The sequence below is a fragment of the Myiozetetes cayanensis genome, unplaced genomic scaffold (assembly GCF_022539395.1).
Source record: "Myiozetetes cayanensis isolate MyiCay16 unplaced genomic scaffold, myiCay2020 scf9, whole genome shotgun sequence".
In the NCBI taxonomy this organism is placed as follows: Eukaryota; Metazoa; Chordata; class Aves; order Passeriformes; family Tyrannidae; genus Myiozetetes; species Myiozetetes cayanensis.
The window spans coordinates 35,025,883-35,034,559 of NW_026088185.1; positions in this window are offsets into that span (position 1 = coordinate 35,025,883).

Here is an 8,677-nt window from a genome sequence, read left to right on the forward strand (position 1 = left end):
TCAACCTCCTCCCATGGGCAGGGACATCTTCCACTCTCCCAGGTTGCTCCAAGTCCCATCCAACCTGGCCTTGAACACTTCCAGGGATAGGGAGTTCACAACCTGTGAACTGGGCAATACAAACAGGTAACCTGTTCCAATACCTGTCTCAAACCCTCACATAAACTTTATATTCTATACCTTGAATTCACCCATCTAATCAGATATTTGGGTTTTTGCAGGCACCCAGCCTTGCAACCCAAGGGCCAGGGGGCCTCAGAGGAAACAGAAGAGGAAAAAATTTGTCTTCCAAACCCTTGGCCGCAGTGAAATTTTCTGGCTTTCTGAAGTTTGCTGTTAAACTCTCAGAAACACTTCAAAGGTGCTGGGAAACCACCATCTCACAGCAAAGCAGCCTTTTCACACACCTCCAAAATACCTGGGGCAACACCTTTCACCTTCACTAGAATTTGAAGGCTTTGCTTAATAAGTTTAAGAGGGACCATAAAAGGCTGCAAGTTCTGAATGCTTGCCAACTAGTTAACCACAAAACACCACAATTTTAGAGCACATATCTGTTAATAATATACAGATTCATAAATTCCACATGATTCTCCTCTCCTCTGCCTGTGTCAAAATACAATTTCTGTGCTCAGCTCTTATCCACAAGACTTCTGGCTGCGTGTCTGGGAGACAAAAGGAGCATCTCCCCACTAGTGATTTTTATATTGTCTCAAAGCTCACAAGCTTTCAAAGAATCAACTCAAAAGCTTTTTGAACATTTTTTTGTTGCAATTTTGGGTAGGTGGAGGTGTGGTCTCTTCTCTGGAAAGTTAAAGTAACCACACTGAAAATGTTTTGACCAGTCCATTGCTCAGACTCCAGCCTACCCACTGCAGTGAAAAGAAAAAGGTATAAAAAGTCCAACATTATTTCAGGCTTTCCCACTGGGAATGTTTCTTTGCAGCCCCAGGCAGCAAATGGTTTTAAGTTAATGGCTAACACCCTGTATACATTTCTATCTTTATGTAGTTTCTGTCACTTATTATCCATTTTTAATCCTACCAGGCTCTTTGTCTTAATGGTATCTGATGAATTTCCCAGGTTAATTATGCACCATGTAAGAAAATATTTTACTTGTATCACTTTTAAATTCATTAGCTTTTAGTACCATTGTATAGCACTCCACTTGCTCTTGATTTATGGGAAAGGCTAAATAGGATCATCTGACTGACCTCTCCTGGCAATTCACTCTTCTATATACCACTAACACATCAGCTCTCATTTGTCTCTTAATCAATTTAACCTTCCCTTGAATAGAAGATCTGCCACACCCCTTACTACTTGCTCTGTCTTTCACTGGATGCTCTGTGTATCTATTCTGCCCTTTAGAACAAAGCTCTAGGTATCCAAGGGGACAGGATCCTTAATATTTTCATTATTGAACTCTTTACAGCTCTTTAAAGAGTCAAGTAGCTTGTCTGTATCTGATTTCTCCTCTGCACTGAAGAACTGAACTGTGCTTAGTGCATGGACCAGGTTCACAAGGGAATTTGGGGAGTTACATATTATTTCTGGTCCATACAGAGAACACACCAGGGCTGCTGGTTTCTCCCTTGTGGCTACCTCACCTTGCAGCTCTCCAAATTTCCATCAGCAGTTTCAGCTACACATGCCTGGCAGTCAGCAGGAGGAGGGAAGGAAGGATAGGAAGAGACTGTCTGGCAGCAGGTCTGCTCCTGTACCAAAACCCAAAGTACTGGGAGGCTTCAGACTTCCCAAAGGATTAGTAATAATATGCTTGTATGTACAACAACAGCAATGACAACAGGGATGCCCCATGCTCTGCATCCACCCCTAGCATTATACCCCCATCCACATGTGTGCACTGTAGCTCTTTCCAATGGACAGAGTTCTCTAGGACTGATGGTTAGTGTTGGTTTCCTGCATGCTAGAATGGTAAAAGTCAGTCTTCTAACACCCAAATTCACCCCAAATTAAACTCTCTTTGCCACTTGGCAACAGCCAGAAAGTTCTACTTCGTGACAGATTTTTGGTTGTGTGTGTATTCATCTTTGGAGGAAAGTAAGCGCTGTGGGGATCAGATTAAAGGTGTTTGGCACCTGCCTGAACCACTCTCACCTTAGTTTCTGAGGGCCCTTGCAGTCTTTGTGCTATTGGCTTACCCACAGGACACCAGCAGGGACTGCTTTTGCCTTTTGATGTTTCAAAATTAAAATGCAACCTATGGCAGCGCAGGGATAGGGGTCTGGAACTTACTACAGGATGGGCCAGGATCCTGGAAGGGCTATCAGCTCCCTCAGGAAAGCTGCAGTCTAAGGCTGCATCTCACAGACTGATGGTGCAGCACACAGGTGATACTGCACATTGTTTTCCAGTTGGAGATCCATATTTCCATGGAATCACAGATTCCACGCTGACAATCCCTTTGCTCCGTAAGACACTCAAGTTTGGCCAAAACAACAAAATAATATTGGTTATTCCAGGTTTAGGGAGCGCTGTTGGTTGGAAAACAAATGAAATTTCCTTTTGTGCTTATGATGTGCTTCACTTCAAATGTGAGAACCGAAAAAACAAAGCAGCTACCTTAAACAAACATGCCCTGAGATGCAAAATACAAGCACCTTCCCTAAACCTCTGGTACTATTCTTTTTCACGTCGTGTCCCTTTGAAGTGCAGATAGCCAAAAACACTGGCAGTGCTTTCCCTCTGATGCTGCAGTTTTTGAGAGTATTATGCATATTGCAGATGCGGTTTTCTTGCACTAGATTGAAAAAAAGAAATAATCTTATTAAAAATGTAAAAGGATTTCAGGGTTCTGTGCATACTCAGAGAAAAGAGAGATGTCAACAATAAACATGCCATCTGAACAATACGGAAGGACCTCTGTCCCATGGGCATAATAGATGTTTTATTAATAACTTGCTTTTATATATTTTTCTCATTTCCCAAAACAAAGGGAGGAGGGGAAAGAAAGAAAAAAAAAGAAAAAAAAAAAGGAATGGGTTTGAAAATCAAAACATTTCCTTAACTGGACAAATCAACATCCTCCCTGAAACACACGAGGATGAACTGAGACCTGGTGCATTTCCTGGGTCTCTGTTCTCCTGCCCCAGGTGCTTTTCTACCATCAGGACACCCCTGGCATGGGGACAAAGACCCCCTTGGTTTTCAAGAGTCCATCATGAAGCGCCTCAGCTCAAGCTGACAGGGTAAAAAGCTGGGTCTTCTAAGTGGCTATTAGGCAGACTCAGTACAAGCATTGATGGAAAAGATGGGGTATTTACAAGTTACTGATTGTCTGACATTGCTGGACAGGGTGTAAGAAAGAATGAGAGGGAGGACACAGCCACTTCTTTCCGTGTTCTGGAAGAAACAGAGTAGTTCTGCCACAAAAAACTAAGTTATTCCTAATTTAAATTAGCCTTCTTCTGTCAAGTAGGAGTCTCAGCAAAGGATAAAGGAGAGACATGTGTCTTTACTCCTCTAGGTGCCTTCAATCTGAGTGTGTTTCCAGACCCTCTGGTTTGGCCCATACCAAGTGAATAGATCCAGGGAATCGTAATATTTACTCTCTTTCCTATGATATAATTTTTCCTCGTGCAGAGCCTGTATTTCAGATAATCAGAACCTCTTTGGGAATGCTGTTCCTAGAGTATAGGCCCTCAGTAAACTAGTTTTTCTTCCCAAATGGCTTTTAAAAAGCCAGGCAAATATGGGAGGGAGGAACAGAAACATGGGATGCACTACGGCATGGAATGTTGAAACTATATAATCTCTAAGATCCTTTCCAACACAAACCATCACATGATTCTATTCTGTGAAGGCAGAAAGAGCCTAAAGATAATTTTCCTGTTCCATAGTCTGCCAATGTATGTGGCCCGTGCTATTATATCTTGTTTTCTGGTAACCTACCTGTATAAATAGAGTCTTTGCTATGATGCTGCTAGAAAAACCTCTGATCTTGATACATGCAAAGAAATACAAGGGCTCCATATCAGAAGCAACGCCATTTATCCCTAAGATCAGCAGCAGACACTTGCTAGGAAAGCATTTTAGAACAGTGAAGAAGCATTTTAGAAGTAGTGAAGAGAGGTGAACCTTGAAATCCATGGCTGAAGGATCTGCAGGTTCTGCTCAGGCACTAAGAAACCTTCCCAGGATGTAAAAATTCCTATTTACTTACATAGGACTTTGATTGCTTCGTATCCCAAATAGTTTCTACACACTCAGACATTAGATTTTGCCCTGTGAAGGCCAAAACTTTTTTTAATCCTTTTCTTATCTGTACAGTTGGGGCTTCATTCATAAAAGAATTGGAACATATGTCCCCACAGGTGCCCGAGTGCAGAAGGAATCCATCACTTGCATATCAGGTTGGGAGGTTTTTTTCTGCCTTAATTCAAGTGCACTCTGCACTCTACGGGGGTCACAAGTCGGGCTTCTTGCCTTTTCTATGTACACTCCGCTGTGAAAGAGACCAGGATAACTCACTGGATAGATGGGGAAAAGCTTTCTAATTAAGAAGCAAGTGTACATCTGTCTCAGGCCACTTGCCAAGCATAATGTGGTGGGGAGGCAAATCATTCTGCTGTTAGAAACTGTTCCTTTTGGACTTGCTGACTCCAGAAGTGCAGGTGACAGACGCCTCACAGTCAGGTCTCGGGGCTTTCTGTGCCCACCTAATGGTGAAGGAGTTGTGGGATTTGTCAGAAGTTCATCTGATCATAAACATGCCAGGGGTTCCTGAGGTTTAGACAGCTCTGTACACGCCTCTGATTTACTTATTTAAACTTATACCAGGGGTTGCTGTGAAAACACAGGTACACACCCACAGTAACAGATGTGTCTGACAATTATCTCCAGGAACCCGTGGCCAGGTTGTGTCAAAAATGGGCCCAGATGTGGCTGGTGTCACCAAGTGGTGGGAGGAAAAGGAGCATGGGAGGACACTGACAAAATGGATAGACAGTTTGGCAAGGAAAAGCTGGACCACTTGGGAAATTTGGCACATTCCAGACTTTCTGCTGCTCTCCAAAGAGACTGTGCTTCACGGAAAGAAGTCTCCTGAAAACCTTAGACTGGAGTCTGATGAAAAAGCTATTCCTGTCTGCCTCTGAAGCTCATATTTCACATGAGAATATCTCCTGCATGGACAACAGAGGAGATGCTACCATAGACAGAATTCCATCTGTTCCTAAGTTTATTTTATTAATTTTACATCATATCCTTCTGAAGTTATTAATAAGGGAAGATGTGAGAAAGAGAGGGATGTAGCCACCCACTCTGTGAACAAATAAGAGCACCCTCAGCACCATCCTTCCATCACATATGAAGCAGGTGAGATCAGTGTCCATGCTCTGAATGAGGATAATGATTTTGGCTAGTGCATCATTTTGCAACCTCAGTCCATCTTCTAGAATAAAAAGCAGCCGCCGTGGTATTGATGTCCCTTCTACAGTCCCTGTTTAGCCAGCAAGGCCCTGAGGTGGCTTTTACCATCCTCATGGTTATAGTAGCACACAGAGAGGCAGATACAGAGCAGATATCAGATGCCAAAGTCCTTTTAACCCTTTTTTCTCTCCACTTCAAGCAACACTACAAAGGCTTGAAGGGCTGTCTCACGTTAAGTTGGACATGAGGAAGAAATTCTTGACTGTGAGGGTGGTGAAGCCCTGGCACAGGTTGCCCAGAGAAGCTGCGGCTGCCCCGGGATCCCTGGGAGTGTCCAAGGCCAGGTTGGACGGGACTGGTGTCCCTACCCATGGCTCTGGATGAGCTTTAAGGTCCTTTCCAACCCAAACCACTCTGTGATTCTCTGAAAGAGTTGTGAAAGAGATCCAGGCTCGCACAGGAACGTCTTTGCTTAACATCCACCGCGCTGATGACTGTAAGTTAATTACCGCGCACACTGTACCGGTGACAGTAAATATTAGTGCTCTGTGCTACAGAACAAATATCCCGTGATGAAAAATTCAAACGGTATCGAGCTTTTCATTAGTGCAGTAATGGCTTTCTCACACATTTAGCTCATTTTTAATTCGACCTGCTAGGGGAAGGAAATGACATACTTTCTGTTGAATAAGACAGCGCCGAGATTATATGAAGGTGCGTTTTTATGGGTAAAGAAACGTATGCCACATTAATCTATTTTTATGCCTTGCAGTACGTGCTGATGAGTCATTTGAATGCCAAGTTTCATTAGTAAATTTGGAGTGATATAGGCAGCTCTGCGCTAAAATAAAAATATATATTTCGTTCAAGAACGCGAAAATTTCACTAGTGCTGCAGAATGCCTTAAACACTAAGTAGGATCATAGGATATAAGGATTAAATCTTAGAACCCTGTTTATAGAGGGAATTTTGTGTCCATAAAATGCACATTAGGAACACAATCTGCCCGATATTGTATTGTTCTATCATTTCTCTACGGATCATATTAGTCAGTGTCCTGTTAACATCCATTTTATCATACTGTCATAATATTATATTGAAATGAGATCTGGCACTTTTGGGGTCCTGTGCAAGATGAAAAAATGGGTCTCCAGCAGTCTTCCTCTTAGATATAATTGAAAAAGAGGCAGGCATGAGGGCATGCTGTGATTCACGCTGCCGGAGAGTGATCCGGAATCATTCAGATGATGAGTACATAGAGAATGCCATGCACAGAAAGATGGCAATTTGCTGTACTAATGTTTTGAAAATGAAAATTTCTAGCTGTTTTGCAGAGGAGCTTAGTAGGAAAGGCAGAAGAAAAAAAAAACTAATAATAAAATCTTTTATAGTTAAGTCAGATTATTTCTGTTGTTTTTGGAAAGGCTGCACTGCAAGAAATGTGTTTTCTGGAGAATGATGTAAAGCATAAATGAACATTGCTTTATTGACCAAAATAAGTGTAAAATACAGGAAATGGAAGGAAAACAGCAAATGAAAAAAATTCTCTCCTGTTGCTTGAAGAACAGCAGAGGGATCCAGGGGGACCTTTCAGGCTCCTTAGTCTGAATCTTGAATTCCCACTGTGGCCATTTGGCCATAGGGATGGACACCTACATACAGCCAGTACTTCAAGCCCATAAGCCTCTATTTCTGCCACGAAGCCACATTTCCAATAGCCAAGCTACCTGACAAGCCCCAGCAGAAATGAAAACAATGCTTCTTCTTCTTCCCAAATAGATTATAACTAATGATATCAATGTCCTTTTCTTTTGGTGCTTCCACTGAGCTTTAACCCTAACAAATAAATCAAATGAACACTTCCAACCTTTGTTTATGCTGTCAGTGGTGGTGCATGGTCAGTATTAAAAAGGTGGATTTTTTTTCTTGCTGTGCTTTGTTTTGATTAGCTTTGTTCTTGATGTCATCATTTGGTATTAAATGAAGGAAATTTAGCACTGAATTATGTACCTTTCTTCAGGATTTTTTGTAAAGACTCTCAAGCTCATGCAGCTGGCCTGTCCTCAAGACAGTGACCCATCAACCTGACTCAAGTTCTGTTTTAGGAACTGAACCAAGCTTCTGTAAAGTCCACCCCTGCTTTTGGCCCTCACTTTATCAGGGATGCAGTTGGAGACCGGCAGAGAAAGCAAGGCCACAGGCTCAACTTAGTGACATCCAGGGAAACCTTTCCTCATCAAACACATGAGAAAATCCATTTTAGTGAATATTCCTTTCAGAAATCATGCTGTACAGTAACAACTCCTCTATCTGCATGGTGGAGCAGACATGATCAAAATCAGTGTTTTTCAGCAGACTTGATCCTGTAAAATATGGTACATCATCCATATTTTTGCCCTCTATTTTACAGCTTAAGTTCTTCTCAGCTACCCCTCACCATCCTCTGTGGCTGTTGGTGACATTTTTAAATCATCATTCCTTGTTCTCATTAATGTATCTGTTTTTACCATTGCTATTTAAATTTTTTATAAGTCTCTATACACTGCAACAGTCGAAGTGTGATCTTTCCAGCAGAAAGGAGGAGACTCCTTTACTTAGGAGGAACATATGTGCTTTGCAGGGCTATGAGTGACCCAGAAATAGATGGTTCCTGGGAAAACACTGTTAAGCACCAAGATGGGCAATTTACTACAGGTGCAAGTCCAGGTGAACAGGGAATCTTCAAGAATCTCCCATTGAGCTGAAATCGGGACCATTTTTATAGCTTTCAGTTTTGAGGTCACAGTCACCCGGACTGGAAACTCAAAAATGACTTCAAAAAGGCAAATGCTAACTAGATTTCACACTAGATTTCATTTTACTTGGCATTACAGAAAGAATGCAGGTATTAAATAGACTGTTTCCTGTATACAATAAGGTTAATTAGTAGCAAGGGATGGAAATCAGTGTAGACATAACTCTTTTAGACAGGTATCAAAAATAATCCCCTGATCCCCACAGACCCCAGCTGCACTGAAAGAAGAACAATATAAAAGATTCTTTAAAGGAAATTTTTCAAACATTCTCCAGGTGTCCCAGCTATATTTAAATGGGCCCATGGCCCCATGCGTACTCCAACCCTTTCTGCTCTACAGTTCCCTTGCTCCAAGTTAAATGAGCAGAGTACTTGCACAGAATTTTGAGGTGCAACATAAAGGCTTTCTGTACAAAGAGACTGGGATTGCAAACCGAGACAGACAGGAGAACAAAAAGAAGAATATATTCTGGACTGAATGGGACTTCC